Source organism: Astyanax mexicanus, chromosome 12 (assembly GCF_023375975.1).
Source record: "Astyanax mexicanus isolate ESR-SI-001 chromosome 12, AstMex3_surface, whole genome shotgun sequence".
NCBI lineage: Eukaryota > Metazoa > Chordata > Actinopteri > Characiformes > Acestrorhamphidae > Astyanax > Astyanax mexicanus.
Window position 1 is genome coordinate 10,948,268 of NC_064419.1, and position 12,106 is coordinate 10,960,373.

The window sequence follows — 12,106 nt, forward strand, 5'->3', positions numbered from 1 at the left end:
AGAAAAACACAAACTCGAAATAACTGATACCTATCTTTTAGCCACAAAGAGAGAAAAAAAACAACCTACGTACACACACAGAGGATATCATTTAGCATTTGATGGCTCTCTTGGAGTTCAAAATGGAAGCGCGTCCAGCTGAAGAATTATATCGGCCTGTAGTTTCGGGTTAGTGCTGGAATATGTTATGTGTTATGATACTGTTGGAAAGGGAACACTTGTCAGTCTTGGGATCTATAACATACATCTTACTCCAAATACAGGAAGCTAAATGTCTGGGCATCTGGGCATCAAGAGCTTTATTCAGAGTTTTTCTTCTATATTCTTCAAGCCAAACGCATTAGTCCCTGATTCCTCCACATATTTATTCCCTTTTCTAAGCTAGTATTACAGTATGATTATAATCCAAATGGCCCAGTCGTATATATAGTAAATCAGACTCGCGACTTCGGCCTCATAAAGACATAAACTCTCTGATATTAAGTTTTAGATGTTAAAGAACATCTGACATCACTGCAATCAAAAGCGCGATATTTTAGTACTATTAAATACATCTAAAAGGTATCACCACAAGGGTATTAAATAATGTGTTTTTTTTAGAAAATGAACACTGCAAGAACATTTTAAAATATAAGTGGACGAGTTTGAATCAAATGACTCCCATGATTGTTACGGATCTATTCTAAATATCAGCACTGACTTGAATAAACAATCACTTTTTAAAAGTATATAGCAGATGAGCTCATGATCAGGAATATTATAGATAGATAACACAGATAACATCCAATAGCATTGGCCTGACTTTTTGTCTATATATACTCTATAAGAAATAATGATGCTAACAAAGTCTTTTTTGTAAATGTATAAGACCTTATACTCAAGCGAAGGTTCCTAAAACTTTTAATTAATTTAATTAATTAATTAATTTATTTATTTATTTTTATTTTTTTTATTTTTTGGCCCGCCACCACCCCCTCTCTTCGGAGAACTATTTAAGACTTTATTTTTATTGTTTATTTATTGAGGAAGGATAGGGACATAAGCAAACATGAGACTCACAAAAGAAAAGGAAGAAATAAAAAAAGAAGTAGAAAAACAAATTATAAAGAGGCAGATAATAGGAATGGGTAGAAAAAAATAGAAAAAACTAAATCTAACCAAACTGAGGAAAAGAAAAGAAGCTTAAATGTAAACTTTTAAAAGGTTCTTCACACTTACCTAACCTTGTTTAGTTGTATAACAGCAATACATTATTAATTGGTTAATTTAAACAAATAACTTTCTCAAAAATATGCCAGCTAGGTCTTTCACAATAACTATTATTTTATTTGTGTCTTTTGGAGAATATTTTATGCTACTTTTATAAAGATAATACAGTATAAAGATAGTACAGTGCAATTATACCATTAGATATTAAAAACACTAAACATTTGATTAATAGAAATACACTGACACTGCAATATAAATATGTATAACAAAATATTCTAAATATTCTAAGTAGAATTTGCTGTTTTCAAACAAAGTCAGCATACTGGCTCATTCATGTTAATGGAGCTCTCCTTAAGTAAGTAAAACATAATATTGGGTTAATGCAATATTAATGTCAGCAAAAGGTCATGTTCATATATTGTATAATACATTGATAATGTAATTATCATGAAAAGTCCAATGTCATGCATGTGCAAAATGATTTATTCATTTAGCATAAGAACACTGCAAGAAATCACTCTCATACACACACACACACACACACACACACACATTTACCGTAAAGGTTTTAAGGGAAATTAGAATAGGAATAAGAATTTGGAAAATGCTAAAATGGCCCTAATAAACATTAACTAGGTATATTTAAAGGAATATACTGGTATCTAGCATTTTTGTTAAGAAGCTGTTTCATCTAAATTCAAGATGCTTTCACACACAAGGAAGATTATGAAGATTAAGTAAGTAAAACATAATCTTGAGTTAATACAATCTTGAGGTCAGCAAACATGACTGAGGCCATGTCCATATATTGCATATAGTGTATAATACATTGATAATGTAATTATCATGCAAGGGCTAATGTCATATATATATATATATATATATATATATATATATATATATATATATATATATATATATATATATATATATATATATATATATATATATGCAAATACACTGATTTATTCATTTAGCATAAGAATACTGCGAAAAATAACTCACACACACTCACACACGTTTAAAGGTTTTAAGGGAGTAAGAATATAGAAATAGGATGCTAAATGCTAAAATGGCCCTAATAATGTTAATAAGGTATTTTTAAAGAAATATACTGGTATCTGGTATCTATTTTTGTTAAGAAGTCTAATGTCAAACACATGCAAACCGATTTATTAATTTAGCAAAAGAATACTGCTAGAAATTACTCACACACACACACACACACCAACGTTTAAAGGTTTTAAGGGAAGTTACAATAGGAATAAGAAATAGGAAAATGCTAAAATGGCCCTAATAAACATTAATAAAGTATATTCAAAGGAATATACTGGTATCTAGCATTTTTGTTAAGAAGCTGTTTCGCCTAACTGCAAAATGCTTTCACTCACAAGGAAGATTATGAAGATTATGAACTATGACTTGCAAGATAAGCCAAAATAGAGTTTTCACATTGTTTCATTCAGCGGACTGATTGATTTGGCTGTATTTTTAAGTTTGAGTCATTCGGATTGTATCTTAAGCTGCAATAGCTTAGTTTGAGACATGGCCTCATATGGGTAAGAGCGAGGGCCTGATGGGTTTGGCAGGCCGTGGTTTTCTGCAGTGCCATGCGTGTCGGGCCTGTGCTGCATTTTTGTGACTGCGTCCCTCCCCGTGTCCCCCCGTTCCCCGAGAGCTCCGGAGCGGCTTGGAGAGGCCTGACGCTCGCAGGCTTTTCATGTGCTTCTCATTTGTTCTGCTCCGCGCTCCGCTCAGCATCTGATCAACATTCCTCCTCCGGCTTCTTCAACATAATTACACGAGAAGTTGTGTTTTTCTAAAGCAAAGCAGCTGCCTAATGCAGGGGCCAATAATTGGGGCCAGGGTTACGCACGCTCTGGTGGACAAACACACACACACACACACACACATAGACAGAGAGCCGTATGCGCCCCAGGTCCGGGTACAAGATAGGGTTTTTCGATAGGGCGAGCCAGCGTGAGATAATAAGCACAGTGCTGATCCCCGGCATTTGCGCATGGAGCTGGGCCCTGGGGCGGGGGGCTTAAGCGCGAGGCCCCGAAAAAGAACACGGGACCCGAGACCTCGGGTGGTCCCGTCCGAGACGCGGAACAGCTGCAAAAATGTGGCGAAAAACATTAGTGTAGCAGTTTCACAAAGTTATCACTTTACCCTCTCGCCTGTGGGCATATTGGACAGGCATGCCCTGAAAAGCAACCACCAGAAAAAAGAGCTCCCTAGACCTGGACTAGAAACGCTGCCCTCGGCCCATCAGGGTCTAACAGTGCATTCACTTTATATGCTTTAATGAACAATGCATACATATTATACATATTAGCATAAACTGTGACCTCTACTGATTGCTGGTGTATGCCAATGGATGCATTAGGTGCATTATGTGATAACAGGTACAATGTAATTGGATGCTAATGAATGACTTTGCATCTACTGGATACATTAAGTATGTGTGCTAATGGGATAAACAATAATATTGCCATTTAAAGTCCATTTTATGAAACTTATATAAAGATAATATAGTACAGAAATCCAATTATACCATTTTAAAAAGCACTGAACATTTGATTAGTAGAAATACTCTGTTATTGCAATTGGTATATACACCCTTTTATTTATTTATTTTTAAAAAATCTTAAATATGTCAAACATAAATAACATAAAATCGCTGTTTTAAAACATAGTCAGCATACTGTCTCATTCATGTTTTTTATGGGCTCTGCTTAAGTAACTAATTTTATTACTAATTTGTATCCCATTTTCTCCCAATTTACACAGCCAATCACCCAACCTACTTTTACATTGCATTACATTACATTACATTTGGCAGACGCTTTTGTCCAAAGCGACTTACAATAGTCAAGTACAATGTAAAATAAGTTTAAAGGTAAAACATCTTTGGATAGGGATAAAAGGAGGTCAAAGGGGAATAATAGGATAGAGGAGTGAAGGAGAGGAAGAAGGAAATGAGGTTAGAAGTAGTTAGTGTGTTAGAGGTGTTAAGAGAGTAAGTGCTCTTTGAAGAGCTCTGTCTTCAGGAGTTTCTTAAAGATAGCGAGAGATTCTCCTGATCTGGTAGTGGAAGGTAGTTTGTTCCACCATTGGGGAACTCTGTATGAGAACAGTCTGGATTGCTTTGTGTGAGTGTTTGGCAAAGCGAGGCGACGTTCATTGGAGGAGCGCAGCGGCCGGGAGGTAGCGTAAGCCTTCAGGAGCGAGTGCAGGTAGGAAGGAGCTGTTCTGTCATCACCTTGTAGGGGATTGTAAGAGCTTTGAATTTGATGCGAGCATCAACTGGTAGCCAATGGAGCTCAATGAGCAGCGGGGTGACATGTGCCCGTTTTGGCTGGTTGAAGACCAGACGTGCTGCTGCGTTCTGGATCATCTGGAGTGGTTTTACTACACAGGCCGGGAGGCCAGTTAGCAGGGCATTGCAGTAGTCGAGGCGTGAGATGACGACCGCTTGCACCAGGAGTTGGGTGGCCTGTTGCGTCAAGAACGGTCTAATTTTTCGGATGTTATAGAGCGCAAAGCGGCAGGACCGAGCAACTGAGGCCACATGGTGCGTGAAGGAGAGTTGGTCATCAACCAGAACACCCAGGTTCCTAGCAACCTTTGTCGGTGAGAGAGAGAGAGAGTCGATACTTATAGAGAAGTTGTGTTGAAAAGATGGTTTTGCTGGTATAACCAGAAGTTCAGTCTTTGAGAGATTTAATTGAAGGTGATGCTCCTTCATCCATGAGGATATGTCAGAGAGACACTGCGATATCCGTGCAGAGATTGAGTGATCTTCAGGTGAGAACGACAGGTATAGCTGGGTGTCATCCGCAAAGCAATGGTAGGAAAATCCGTGTGAGCGGACAACCTGACCAAGAGAGGTGGTGTATATGGAGAAGAGAAGGGGTCCCAGTACCGAACCTTGGGGAACCCCAGTGGATAAGGAGCGGGCTGAGGACAGCTGTCCTTGCCACGACACCTTGAACGAGCGCCCAGTGAGGTATGATCTGAACCATGACGGCACATTGTCTGCGATCCCCATGTTTGAGAGTATAGTTAGGAGGAAGTCATGGTTGACTGTGTCAAATGCGGCCGAGAGGTCCAGCAGAATGAGCACTGAGGACTGACCTGCAGCTCTGGCAGTACTTATCAGGACCCCTATCACTAGTGCTGCCCCAACACCAGGAGGGTGAAGACTAGCACATGCTTCCTCTGATACTTGTGAAGTCAGCCACCTCCTCTTTTTCAACTGATGCTGATGCAGCATTGCCAAGTAGCATCACAGCGCACTCGGAGGAAAGCGCAGCGACTCCTATACATCAGCTTACAGACGTCTTTCACTGATAAACATCACCCTTTGGAGTGATGTGGGAAAAGAGCGCCATTTACCCGCTCAATTGTGCTCTCTCAGGGCTCTGCTACCCGATGGCAAGCTACATGAGCAGGATTCGAAACCGGTAAACTCCTGATCATAGTGGTGGATCCTTAATCTGCAAGACTGAGGTCAGAAAAAATGGTCATGTCCATATATTGTATAATGTAATTATCATGAAACAGCTTTGAATAACAGTGCCTGCACTTTATATGATTTGATGAACAATGCATACATATTATACATATTAGCATGCACTCTGACCTATACTGCTTGCTAGTGGATGATAATATTCATTAGGTGCATTACATGCTAACAGGTACAATGTTAGTAGATGGTGTATGCTAATAAATGCCTTTCATCCCCTCTATTGGATGCAGTAAGCATGGATTAAGATAAACTGTCAATTAAAACACACAGCATGCATGTGGTAGCAGTTAGTGTATCATAGTGCATGATGACCCCATCTTTATGTGCATTGCTAAAAACAAAATATTACTTAGTTACTTACTGATGAGAGGATGAGGTGGGGAGGTTCTGACCTAGACTAAAGTTGCTGAATCCAATCAAATCCTCCAGAAATTAGTAAAAGGCCTTTTCTGGAAAGTAGGGACTGTTACTCCAACAAAAGCAGATTTTTTTTTAGAAGAATGAGAAACAATGAATGAGCAGGTCTTCCAATACTTTTCTCCATGTAGTGTAAGTTAAAGAAGCACTAAACCCTAAACCATATTTTTTTCTTTAATAGAAAATTAAACTTCTATAAACTTTTCAAAATCAAAATTTTTTTTACACAATTTCCACCTCTGAAGCACCCTCAAGTTCAACTGTAGTATAGGCGAGAATAAATAAATAATAGAAATAATATTCAAATCAATCAATCAATAATACTGGGGTATTAAAACCCTGATGACGTCCAACCATCTGCGTCTCACCGTTATCAGAGGCACACTGCTCAGTCCAATCAGCTCTCCCTTCTGCCCCGCCCCTAAACCCATACATCACCCAGTGCCTCTTCCGAATTACCACTCCTTTTTTGTTAGCATTTTTCTAGTTTGTGCTTAGGGTGGAATTAGCTAAAATCAGGGGATTTGGATACCATTATTTTTTTCTTTCATTTTCTCTCTCTCTCTCTCTCTCTCTCTCTCTCTCTCATTTTCTCCCAGCCATATACACACATGCTGTGTATGTTACACACAGCAAAATAACTCCTTCAGCGTAAACAAGTTACCGTCCAGTCAAACTTAGTCTTTCTCCTGCTGTTAATATACGTAATGTCAAACAAAGCGTAGTGAAATAATATGTAGAGAAGTTTGTGGACGTGTTTGAGGAAGGAGAATAAGGCTCTTGGCTTCAGAAAGCAGCTCCGAGCTCCGAGTACAGAGTGGATGAAGTTATTCCTAACTATTACGTCTGGACTGAATCAACATGACACTCCTCTACCACACAGCTTCTACGCAAAAAAAAAAAATTCTGTCCATACTACAAGTCTGCATACAGGGTAGAGGGTATACAAGAAAAGTAGAAGTGGGAATCTCTAGGCACCTTGTTATGCGATTATGCAATATTTTTTCCTCATATTTTTAAAGCAAATTATCTATTTAAATTTTTTTAACACTATTTCTATTTACTTAAAATAGCATAGTTATTTCAATGAATTAAATAATAATAAAATAGTCTAAGATTAATGTTGGGTTATTATTTAAACCAAGCAGAAATGAGAAGGTGGTCATAATGTTATGGCTGACCAATGTAATGTACAGAGCTGTTTTTTTTTATGTTGTGGCTGATACGTGTTTGATCTGCATATGAATATTAAGAGTATTATGCTTTTATTTATTTATCTCAGGATAGTTTTGATGCTTTTTAAATAAGTTTTAGCTGAGTTACTGATTTTAACTGGGAGGTTTAATGAAATTTAAAGAAATAAACAAAATAAAATGTAGCTACCTATCCTATTTTTGGTATTTTTTAATCGATTCAAATCATCCACGTCCGAATCAAGATGCATCCAAGATTTAAAAAAATTTCCTCCACCCCTACAATGTTCATTTGTGCACATTCTAACAATAAAAACACAAAAAAATCCACAAATATGTCAATGAAAAACAAATTAGCTTCAGGCCAAAGCTGCAGGAGCTTGCACAAACCCTATGCTATGCAAGGGCATTATCATTTGCACATGTAAAACTGCAAACACCTTCAAAGAGCTATTAAAAATCTGCGCAAGCTGGAGAAATATGACATGCAGTATACGACCATAAACAGCCGTCTAGCCTTGTAAAAGAGGCCTTTTTATGGATACGCATTAATAGTTTTTATTGCGCCGAGCTTAGAGAGTAATATGTAACAAATTTAAGAGTCTGAGTCGATCCAGGGAGGTAGTTGTAGACGTCCAATAATTGAAAGAGCCACATGGCCCACACAAAATTTAGCTGAAAAGTGTTAAAGGTTCAAGCCTATTAAACTTCAACAAGCCGCTGTAGCCCTGTCTCATACACACTGTGCCATTGCTTTACGCAGACTCCTGGCACTGCGCACTCTGCTGTGGTTTCAGCCTGCAGTGAAGCCAAATTAGATATAAAATAAAATAATAAAATAGGCCACGTCGTTTGAATCTGACCCATTCATTCATTGGTAATTGATCAGTGATTACCGGGCCTGAATGTGGAGCTGAAAGGCTGAGAATAAAAGCTAGAGTGTAATTACAGTATTGAATACTCGCAGCGGCTGCACAGATACCGTTATACGATTTAGGCTAAACGGAGGTGAAGGTTTTTACAAGGCAAGAGAAACAGCAAGAGGAAAAAGGAGCAAATCACAGAGGCCTGGATCCAAAGCCCTCTCAGAAATAACCCTCACTCTCAGAAATAAACCCCTCATTCTGGACCTGGAACGGAAATGCACAGGGATATTCACCCTTACACGCCTGTTACTTTTACACGACTGGAGGGGTCATGTTACCTGTACTGTGATCCAACACTGCCAGCTTTCCACCCAAAGTATAAAAAATAAGAATGTGAACTTACTGTCATTTGGATAAAAATAGCATTCAGTGAAAATCACAGAACTTATTAGAGTCAAATTAGATCATTATTTCCACAGAAACAAAATTTATAGCTGGAACACTAAAATATTAACATGACCACAATAATATTTGATGACCTTAATATTGTCCATTACGTTTCCGTTAACAAGAAAATCCCATTAGCATGAATAAGCTGTGAAACAGTGGTTTTAATGTAAGATGTATTTAAAAATAATTATGTTTGTCTGAATATTCTTAAGAATTAAGAATTTACATTTTAATGCACTTTCAAAGGATAAAACCTCATTATTATGCTATTAAATGTAATATTATTATAATTATCAACATACCAGTGGCATAAAACAGGTTTTTGATAATAACATAATTTAGTCTCCAAAAAAAATTGTGATTGTCACAGGAATGCGTATAAGTTTACAAAATTCTGACATAATATAAATATAGTTATAATTTTAAAATAAATAGACAAATATAAAAAATTATTTGGAAATTAAATCTTCCCATACTGACATCTATCAAAAGTGTAGGTGCAGAAGAGATAATATAAATAATATATTATGTATATTATCCAAATACAATTTTTCATATTTTTTTTAGTTCTAATCTTCAAATCTCTTAGATATTTATTAGATAGATTTTTTTAAATATATTTAATGCATTTTTTTTTATTTGACACTTGTCTTTTTTAGTTTTTTTTATATTTGCATGCAAATGTGAAATTTGATTTGGTATTTATTTCAATTGTTGTCAATTTTATTTTATTATTAATTATTAGTAATAGGCACAGTTTTGTAGAGAATTGTAGAGTTATTTATTATTATTCTTTTATTGTGTGTATTAACTCATTGTTGTTGTTGTTTTTTTTTTTTCATTTTAATGTATTTTGCTATAACTGTTTAGACATGTAGACATTTTTGTGTTAATATTTGATTTTATTTCATTTTTTTGAGTATGGTCAAACTGTTGAGGATTTATGTGCCAAAAAATGTAATGTATGTTAAATGACAGATGATATTTTTGCACATCTTTGTTTGTATTTTGTACAGTTGTTTTTGTTTATTTATGCATTGCGTAGATGATTAAAACACAAAATATGCTTAGAACTTTTTTTATTTATTTTATTTATCTATTTATTTATTTATTTACAATTGCTTGTCAAATGTTAATACTAGAATTACAGTTTTAATGCAGTCTTCATTTTGCATTTTGTCTATTTCTATTTTTTATTTGCATATGTACATATTGTTGATTTTGCACTTATTTGTTTGTATTTTGTACAGTTGATTTTTGCTTATTTATGCATTTTGTAGAAGATTAAAACACACACACACACACACACATACACACATACACATATACATAAAAATATGCTTTTTTGGCCATGAAGCAGAGCACCCGAAGAATGCCTCATGCCTGTCGGCTGATTTACGGAGGAGTAATATATGGCCTGCTGCATTATGGCCATAAATGAATTATGCCTGGCCTGACGTCTGAGTGCGAGTGCAGGCTGCTGCAGATACGCTTCATTTCAAATGGTGTGAAATCAAATGATCTCATTTGGCAGGCTGTGAAAGTGTCTTGCTTTTTTGTGTGTGTAGGTTGGGGTGGAGGAGGAGGAGGAGGAGGAGGAGGAGGGGGTGAGGGAGGGTGGCTCACTTGGAAACATGGCTTGTATAAATGTGACAGACAAGGTTTATGTCACTATATGTACACATTATCTCATTCATAAAATGATCCCAGAAATGTTAACTTCTCTTCTCTCTCCCCGGAGAATTAAGAAGAGATTTACTGGGCTTTTGTTACTTTTCGAGTCCACTGGAATTCTATTTTATTCTACTTCAGATAGCTCTCTGATTTATATTAGCTGTGTTTTGATCTTCCCCAAATATTATCCTTTGCACCAAATCTGTACACACCCACTTTAATAATAACATCCTTTAACACTTACATTATTCCTCCAGCACAGGTTCAGGGGTCACATACTCTCTCCTGCTGCAGTTTATACCCTACCTCATACTAGAAGCACACTGTGTTTCCCCTTAGGAAACAAATGCAGAAGAGAGCAGAACGACAATTAAAATCCCTTGTAAAAAAGTCATATATTTAAATATAATAATTTAATAAAATCTTGAACTATATGCAGAATAATTAAGAAAAAAAAATGTTCTCCATATACTTAACAGTTTTAACTACTTAATCAGTATTTCACTATACTTTATTTGTCTGTGCCTATGTTGTATTAGTGATGTACATTAAATACAGCTCTGAAAAAAATTAAGAGACCCCTTCAGTTTCTGAATCAGTTCCTCTAATTACGCTATTTATAGGTATATGTTTGAGTGAAATGAACATTGTTGTTTTATTCTATAAACTACAGACAACATTTCTACCAAATTCCAAATAAAAATATTGTCATTTAGAGCATTTATTTGCAGAAAATTAGAAATGGCTAAAATAACAAAAAAAGATGCAGAGCTTTCAGATCTCAAATAATGCAAAGAAAACAAGTTCATATTCATAAAGTTTTAAGAGTTCAGAAATCAATATTTGGTGGAATAACCCTGGTGGTTTTTAATCACAGTTTTCATGCATCTTGACATCATGTTCTCCTCCACCAGTCTTACACACTGCTTTTAGATAACTCGATTCGATGGATTGTGATCATCGATCTTGCTCTTGATTATATTCCAATTCCAATTGTTTTCAATTTGGTAAAATCAAAAAAACTCATCATTTTTAAGTGGTCTCATATTTTTTCCAGAGATGTATACTTAGTATTATTTATAAAACTGTGTTTTTTAATGATAAAACTATACTTTTTTAAATGTGTCTATATTTCTGCAGTAAAACCTGCAGACGTGTACGGCAGTGACATTTTCTATCAAACCATTAATTGTGTGTTGCTCATACAAATTAAAACTGTGCTGATGAATCTTTTATGTGTTAAAACTATAAAACTAAAAGAGTTTACTTTAGTTGAGTTTAGTTTAGCATAGGTAAAATATATTTTAACAGCTAATGAGATATACTGCTTTTGTTTTTCATAGTTTATGTAATGGTACGCTCCTCAAAATAATTGTGATTATAAATCTACACTTTAATCACACTTTTTTATATATGTTTTGAATGTTCATCTGGACAGCACATACACAATACACTAAAAGTGTGTTAAATAGTGTCCAAAAAAAAACATATGACTAGTGTACTTAGTTTAAATTTTGTGCAAATTTATATCATTTTAATTCCACACAAGTAGTAATTAAGTACAAATTAGTGGTTCCAAAATAACACAGCTTAACTACAGACCTATTTCAGTATAATTTAAGTATACTTTTGTTTCATAAGGGATGAAACGTCATTAAACAGAGGAGTTACAGCCCCCCAGAGAGCTGCTCTTGTGTACCCGCAGGCTGTACATCAGAGTGGGGGCAGAGGGAGGAAAGCTGTGGCTTTGTCTGAATGAC